Source organism: Nuphar pumila, chromosome 11 (assembly GCF_984573655.1).
Source record: "Nuphar pumila chromosome 11, dmNupPumi1.hap1.1, whole genome shotgun sequence".
Taxonomy (NCBI): Eukaryota; Viridiplantae; Streptophyta; class Magnoliopsida; order Nymphaeales; family Nymphaeaceae; genus Nuphar; species Nuphar pumila.
In genome coordinates, this window is record NC_143259.1 from 116,598,851 (window position 1) to 116,607,959 (window position 9,109).

A 9,109-nucleotide genomic window follows, 5' to 3' on the forward strand; every position below is an offset into this window, starting at 1 on the left:
CCATGTACTTTTATTTTTATTAATATTTTATTATAAAAAATAAATTTTTTATTTTTTAGTTTATTTTTTTATTGCCAAGATTTTGCCAAAAAAAATGCAAGATTTATGAAAACTTTTCAATTTCTCATGTCACTATGCCTCCCATCTTTGGTCACTTGTGGGGGCCCAAAAGCATATGGAGGGCAGCCCAGTGCAGAGGCACACTCAAAGTGTGCCATGTGATGGCACTGGCTCTATAAAAATGGGTTGCAACCAGAATCTGGCTTGTTGACCTAACCTAGCTTAGGTTTCTGACTTAATTTGGTAGTAGTTATTAATCATTGATTTGAAATTAGTACGGTAATTATGGCACAATAGATTAACATGGTCATTAGTCCTTTTTATCTTTTCGAAAAAAGGAAGCACACAGAAGTTGATGATCTATCACTATTATTAAATTATTATTTTTATAATTATTTATTTTTCCAAAAACCCCAATGTTATAGAATTCCCAGTGTCGTGTTAACAAATGGCTAGAATTGTTTAGTAGTTGAGCCATTCCTTAAAAAACGAATAAAGGCAAGGAATGTCATCCCTTGCATTGTACTACACTGTATTGTGCTTCACGATGAAGAGTTCTTGGAGAATGGAAACCCTTAATTTGCACTTCCAAGAAATCCCATTTGGGACCAAATAACAAGAAAAATCAAATTCAAGTTTGTCTTGAAAATTACTTAATCCAGAGCTGACTATGCAGGTGTAAGCCTATGGCACACCCTTTGCTTCGAGGAAGTCTCCTTGTTTCGGCATAACACCCCTTGATGGCACGCATACTGACCAAGGCCCCCTCCCACTGCAGGGGATATAAAGTAATTGAATTCTATTAGGAGGTTGGACTGAAAAAAAAAAAAATTTCTGCAAAGACAAATGATACATGACAAAGAAACAAAAGAAGCAATCTGAGTTGAAGATGAAATCCTCCCAACTTTTTCCATATCTCATGGGGACAAGACTATATCTATTACTTTAATAGCTTGCATGTGCATTGCATAAAAAAACTTGAAACGTCCAAACTTATGACATAACAAACAAGACAGAAACTGTGGCATAATCTAAATTTTGTTGTTGATAAGAGTTTAAATTAATGTCACTTTCTTGGAGTAGATAACACCCACCATGGGCCAAATTTGCAGTATTATAGTCCGAATAAAATCTACAAGTTTTACAAGATTGAGGACATAGTGTGAATCCTTGATATTTTATGCAATTGTGAGAGTAACAAACGGCTTTATTGAATGATCAGCTTAACAAATAAGGAAGATCCGTTACTATCTAGTTATCTACATTATTTAACAATGCATTAAAAAGTGTCTGATACATTGATAGAGGAAAATATTCAAGAGGCTTTTTCTTTTCTTTTTTGCACCAAAGGAGTTTGGTGCAGTGGAATGTGGCCTAGGCATGTAACAAACGCCTTAATTCAGGGGGTGGGAAATTCATAGAAAATTGCTTTCTTGTCAGTGGGCATGTAACAAACACCTTAATTCAGGGGTTGGGGAAAGTGATGTAAATCCGACTCCGGATCTACGAGATTATCTAATCAACTATGAAATTATCTAAAAGAAAAATAAAACATAAAAAAAAAACTAAAAATTAACTGAAATTTAAAGGAAAAAGAGACTGATTCATCTCATTCAAACTGACCAATTACAAAGATCTCTCATCTATAAATAAATGAGATTTTCTTCTAATTCTAAATCAAATAAATTAATTAATAGAATGACCTTCTACAAAGATAATACTTATCTTAAAGATGTGAATCAAACATAGTGATCCACTATCCAAATACAAAGATCCAAATAAAATCTAAAATCTAAAATGAATCTTTAGTCTTCTACTCCACTCCTGCATCATAAAGGAACCCATTGAGAACTGTGTTCCACTTAGACCCCACATTTTCTTGCTGAAAAGACATTTCCCCAGAGGGGGCCCTTTCAAAAGGTTTTCAAATGAAAACCCTCTAGAGGGGGAGAAAATGCTGAAGACAGATCAGGTGCAATCACATTGCACAATTTAGTGTGCCACTGCACCTGATCTTCCCTCCATCTTCCATTGGGTCTCATCGCTGACAGGCTGTACCCCAGCAATGGAGGGCAGTGAAGTGCAGCCACACACTCAAACTGGGTAATGTGATTGCACCTGATCTGCCATCGAAAAATGCGAACCCCATAGCGGGCCATGCAAGAGCTTTCAGCTGCTGGAAGGTGTTTGTTCCACCCATGGCGCAAATACAGTCCATTTTCATAAAAAAAAATGGATCCTTTTTCCCATGAAACAAACGGGCCCTTGTCATTTCTTATGTATTAGTGGCTACCAATACTTATTTTATCACCTTCTCCTTTCCGTTTGGCAATATGCAGTCTTTATCATTTTGATGAATATATTCATCATTTTAAGAAAGTGCAGCCGTGGCTTTCATCACATCATCGTTGTTTTGTCTCCAACATTAACAGACTCCTCCATAGTTAATGAAAACTTGATGGGGGAATTGTTGTCTCAATAAAGTTCATCTTATCCAAAACCAACATTGAATGTTGTCAACTTGTCATTTTTAACAATGAAAGATACTCAACAAAAAAAAAAGAAAAATACGAAAGGCTTTTTCTTATCATACATCATATAATTAAAAAGAAAAAGGAACTCTACACAGTTCACCCACTGCTGGCAGTGTATGGCCCCCGAGAGAATCTTTTTCTTTATTTTTGACAAGGACAGTTAAACTAAAACAATATTGTAAGAGGGATCTTACACCACTTGGACATCGAATCTTGAACGTTCTTTGTTGTAAAAATCTTGCATAATTGAAACATAAGTTTAATCCTTTTAAGAGTAAGACTTTGAGTAAGATCTTGTGAGAAAATCTTTGAGTGAAATAAATAATCGACCCCCACCTTAATCAGTGGCATTTTATAGCGGTTTATGGTTTATCTTACAATGATCTAGTGTCCAATTTTCTATTACCGTATGTCACACTGTATATTATGAGAACCTATGATTGAGTTGATTCAGTTTTTTTATTTACAATCCAAAAAAGCTTCACTAATCTCTCTCTCTCTCTCTCTCTCTCTCTCTGGTGGGCTGTTTGGATGATCCGGAGAACTTGGCTTCTAACTACCTGGTGAGCTGTTTGGATGACTCGCAATAATGCTATTTTCCGTCAAATTCCGGTTCTCTTCAATAAGTTCGTTCATTGCATCCTGGCTAATGTTTACGCAATCTTGCGCTTGTTCTCCGATGTTCTCCTTCCCGCACTTGCTGCTCTCTTCTCCTCGGGACCGTGGTGTTTTGTGTTTGCCTTTGGGCTTTCGGCCCGGTATTTTTTTTTTTTTTTGCTTTCTGTCTGTTGTAATTTGTTTTCTCTGTTAATGGGATCAACTTTTTGTTGATCCCCTGGCCGTCGTACCATTCTTTAGCCTCTCTCCCTCTCTCTCAGTTTTTTTAGTTGTCATTAAAAAAAAACTTCAACATCAACCAAAATTGTTTTACTAAACTACTCTCTCTCTCTCTCTCTCTAAAGTGGGTGCCGCAATCCTATATTGTACACTTACATGAGGCCTTAACCCAGTATAAGGGGACCACGTTTTCCATGACACGTGTCGTGTCCTATCGCAGTTCACGGCTATATATGTCCTCAGGTGAATCGATTTTGGCTCATTTGAGGTCCACATAGGTCTTGTCCATGTGCGGATCCACTAAGGTTAAACCGTTTCTGTATGTGGGTGTGCATTTTGGTACCGAGCCACCATCCCTTGTAATGATACGCTCATGGTTTACATGGGTTTGATCTTCAAACGCAAAAACTAACTTTTGGATCATGATCAGCATGACTTGTGTACTAATTTTATGCGTTAAGCTGATTCGTACATGATGTATTGGATCCAACATTTGGCAGCCATATCCATTCAAAAGAGAGAGAGAGAGAGAGAGAGATTTGCGTCCGAGTCTGAGTTTGGATCTAGGACCCTGGGTCTCCCAATCTACAAATGAGCAAAAGCTATGTGGCAGCGACACATGGACTCGCAAGTTCAATTTTTATTTTGGAAAAAACGACACAAGGATGCGAAATTTTTTAATTATTTTATCAATAAGAAAACATATTTTTTGATATTTTAATGTTAAAAATGCATTTTTATTAAAAATAAAGCTTTAAAACTAGTAAAATAATATTAAAATATTGTTCATACGCGCCTACGTGTCCGATCGTGTCACCGGGGACACACCACTGACATAGAGCAAAAGCTGCAGCACGTTGTCAACATCTGACAGGGCCATGACGTCACCATCAACCCCTGACAAGGGCTACCCGGCAAAAGGCCGCCGACTTAGTGCACTCCAATATGCAGGCCAATACGGTCAGGGCGACCAGATGACGTGGCACTCCACTCTGGCAACGCGGTGCTGATTAGATAAACTCCCCGTCGCCTCCCTCAAGCATTCCCCAAATGCCCTTTTTATCCTCTCTCTCTCTCTCTCTCTCTCTCTCTCTCTCTCTGTAATCACAACCATATGAGAAAGAAAAATTGGTCGCTTTAAGAAGAAGGTGCATATTTTCATTTCTTTGAAGAAAAAAATACAATATTACAGAAACATTAATTTTCCTTATCATACAAGTTACTAAGACACAAAAAATTTACATATTTCATGAACAAAGGCTAGGTAGCCTTGCATTGCCATGGCACCCTACTTTATTCTTCATGATCTTGGACATCTGAGTCTGCATTTTTCTGCACATCTTTTCCAACTCCATCACCTTCCACTGCATCCCTTTCAAGTGAGCTCTCAGTTTCTCATTCTCCATTGACAGGTCAACCTTCTTCGCGAAGAGAACGATCTGATTGTCGACTTCTATGGGGCTGCCTTTGCTAGCCTTGATCTTGTAACTAGGGGAGGAGTTTATGTCAAATGGGAGATGATCACAGCACTCAAGTAAGCTCTTGAGCTTTGCTTGTTGAGAGACCACAGCTTGAATGGCAGCTCTTGAGGGGATCTTAGGGTTCTGGGCAATGTGCTTGCAGACTTCTAGAGAGAATTTTTCATGATTCAAAACTCTGCAGATCTTCATCTTTTCTTCTTCTGATAGTCCTTTATGCACCTGTTGGCAACAATGATCAGTAATCATGATCAAATTCAATTTAAGGATAGTTGGGAAGATTATAGTGGATTTGAAAAACAGATAGCCAACAAAGCATATGGTTAAAAAACATTCAGTACACAAAAACCAGAAATCCTCCACCCCCTGATGCCTAATCACAAGAACCCATTTCAAAATATTTTGGTTCAATGGATTTCTGTAACAAGAAAATACGTTCTACAACCGATCTACCATCCTTGCAAAAGATAAACCATAGCTTATGGTTTTGCCTTAGCAAGGAGAATCCTGTTTGAGATGTTATTGGAATCAACACAGCATTTGCTGAATCCAATACAACGACTTGGAAGTTTTAGGAAAGAGTAGTACTGTTTTTTTCCTCTTCCTTCTGAATATATGAATAAGCTAATCCACAAAACCATTAGCAATAAATTATTGGTGAATGAAATAGAAAGAAGGGAAGCACTAACATAAATAAAAGATTCATTTAAAAAATTTGTGAGGGTAGCTTTCCACATTGAGAAAGCGGATAATACAGGCTGAACTAAGTAAAGCTTTAACAAGTGAGAAGTGTGAAGAGCTTCTGACACCAACTTGTTTAATATGCAAAACTAAAAAGCTACAGAACCCATTTGCAGTCAACAACAATGGGCAAATGTACGAGATTTATGAGTTCATCAGAAGCAAATAGTTTACAATTCATTGAGAAAGACTGCACAGAAATTAAAAAACAGAAGCAAATATTACCTCAAGATACATGTCCAAGGCTCTGTAGATCTCATCATACGATTCCCTTGCAGAGTCTGGCAGGGCCTTCACTAGAGCAATGAATTTTGATGGCTTTAAGCAAGAATCAGGAGCTACTTCTGCAATGTATTTGTCCATCAAGATCCCCACCTTTTTCAGTGCAGTTGCAGAGACCCCATCTCCACCAAGAAAAGATTTCAAAAATCTCAACACCAGATTCACATCATAGAGATATCCCATCCCAATTGGTGCAGGAAAGAGTAGATTATCCAATGTCGCCTGATCAAGCTGTGAACCAATCATAGTCTCTAACTGGTCCCTACAACTCTTACCCATTGTCAAACTGGAACTCATTCTCAGAATTCCAAACAGTCCTTTACATGAGTTTTTATCAAGCAAATTTAACAGTTTAACAACAGTCTCAGCAGTCTCCAGCTTCTCCGTGGCTGTTGAAGAAGCAAAACGCGATTTAAAGTAATAGAACAGGAACCTACTGATGACAAGATGATCATATTTACGGTCAACCATGGCAGTAACGAATTTCTCAATAACTTGTGAACTCAAAACAGATAAATCTTCAAACCACCAAGCTTGGCCACTGCTCTTTGAGAAATCACTACTTTTTGTATCACAAGAAAATCGGACAGAGGAACTCTCAGGTGAAGAATTAGAAGGACTTGAATCACCGTTTGAGGTGATTTTTAACAGCATGGAATCCATGATTTTCTGCAGGATCTCTGATGAAGTTGCTGCAGTGATAAATTCTTGGCATTGCTTCAATGCCACAAAATTTTCTGACCAAGTCCAGTACACCATCCCTTGAAGGAATTGTTCCGTCTGAGCGATTAAGTTGTTTGAACAGATCTCTTCCTTCATCTCCATGAAAATGGCAGCACAATGAAAAAGACAAACGTTGGAAGGAACTATAGGAGCTTTTCCATTGTTATAGCAGAACCTTGTCAATAGCTCAAATGCCTCTGAACCCCCTGGAAAATCATGGAGTATGACTTTCAGAGGTCTGCTGTGAAGGTTGGCGTCAGAGACTGATGATTTTTCAAAAATTTGGCATAATTTACCAGAATAAGAAGATAGAGTTCTCTGCAAGCAAAGACACCATAAAGTTCTTTCAGTCATATGGCATCATGAAGACATAATGCCATGCTCAGCTTGTCAAAAAACCAGATTCAGTAATAGCAATGTCCTTCGTAACCGTGAGACAAACCAGAGAGCAATAAAAAAGTAAAACCCATCAATATTTTCATAGGAAAGCAGGCAAAAAAGGCAAAAAAGAATGAAGATCGAAAATCATAGCGTGAAAAGGATTCATGCTCTTTAAAGTAAGCGGTGAACAAAGTGAAGGTTCTGAAATCACTAAATTTTCATAAGGAAAAAGTAAAAGTGAAAACTGAATGACAATCAGAAACCATACTAGCAAAAGCATCAAAACTATGAGTATAAAGATTGAAAATGGAAACACGAAGAGAATTAAGAGGGAGCAGCAGTAAAAATTGACAGCCAGTGTAAAAAAATGAAAGATGACAGAAGTCCCATTAAAGAGTTTTACAAGAAATGGTAAAACCAACAAAAGAATGTCCAGCAAAATCTGAAGTGACGCAGCATTAAATCCTCATAAATTTAGCAATAAAACAAAGTGGGTGAGATCTCAACCAAACTGAAACCTCAGGAATTATTGGTGAAAATAAGTTATAACAGAAAATGAAAGCTCCTCAACAAAGAATAAACTAAAGTACAGAACCCCAAAAAAATCCCCACAACGAAGCAACAATAATTACAAAAGAATATGCGTTTCAAGAAGCGGCCATTATTAGCGATTTGCAAACAAACTATGAACGAAAAAAAAAAACAAGTAGATGAAGAAAGCCTTCTAAACTCAGTTATTTCCAGCCAAGAGAAGGAAAAAAAATACCCATCTCATAGATCTTCAGAAAGAAGAATAACAACAAAAGTTAGGAAAAGCTTCAGTAAAAACTCATCTTCGATCAAGGTAATGGAAAATAATACTAAATAAGTACAAAGAGACCACAAGAAGATCAAGGAAAAATTCTTCAAGATAGAACTTTTTCAACAATGGGGAAAAATAAAAGAGCGTAGTAAATAAAATCCAATTCATAAATCTCAAGGAAAACCAATAATTTGGAACATTTGGATACGATGGAGGGTCTGAATGAACAAAAAAAAAGTTAAAAAAACAGAACAAACAAGACCCAATTCGCAAAACTCATCAAAGAAGAAACCAAACAGTAAATCATAAACCTCATGCGCAAAAGTAGGCAAAAGAAGAACAAAAATTTTACCTTGTTTACAAAGAAGCTATGCTGGCCATTAACATCCACTTCCAGATCACAGACAACTTCCATACTCCCCAACCCTCCACTCTCACCCACTCCACCCAATCTCAAAACCCCCAACAAAAAAGACAAACCAATCTCACAAAAAGCCTGACCCAAAGCAGAATCAGTTTCTGACCACTAACTACAACAGCAACCACAAGTAACAACAAGAGAAGAAGAAGAAATGATCAGGTCAAATCAGCACCATCTGTTATTCTTGAATAGGTAGAAGATACAGGAAAAGAATCCCACATTTTAAAGAAGGAAGCACCAACTGTTGCAGGTACCACCTCTCAAACCCATTGGGTTGGAGACATATAATAAGCCTACTTTGACAACTAAAACCTGACACATTCCTCTATTTTTCCTTCCCCTTCTTTCCAGTCTGTGTCTTACCCAACGCTCTGACTAGAGAAAGAGATTGATGTGGGTGCTGCTCTAACTTCAGACTGTTTTTGGCTGCCTTCTTGTTGCCCTTTACCTTCCTTTCTCATATTCCATTTTCATGATCATTGCATTAGTATAGATCTCACAAACCAAAAAGTAATGATTGCTTTTTGAGTTCTCTTTTCTCCAATTTCCTTTTCTCTTTCAAGTTCTATAACTATTTATTTCTTAGTATTCATTTTCACTCATTGACTCCCTTCAGCTTTTATTGGGACAAGTCTTTTTCTAGTCTATTGTTACCCCCCCCCCCCCCCAAAAAAAAAAAAAAAAACTCTGCCATCTTTTTTCAAAATGCCAATCATGACCCTTTGCTCATGCAGCCAGCCTAAATCATATACTCCAACATAAACACATGATGGTAGCAACTAAGCTCGATTATTATACACATTAAGTTACTGGACTCGGCTTCTAGGTTCATGTCAGAATGAACTCAAGG

The 9,109-nt window shown here is 37.5% G+C and overlaps 1 pseudogene; it reads right to left on the bottom strand.

The window, feature by feature from the left end:
• Positions 1–4,623: 4,623 nt before the first annotated feature.
• On the bottom strand, positions 4,624–8,253 carry LOC149823020 (BTB/POZ domain-containing protein At3g22104 pseudogene; annotated as a pseudogene).
• Positions 8,254–9,109: the final 856 nt, after the last annotated feature.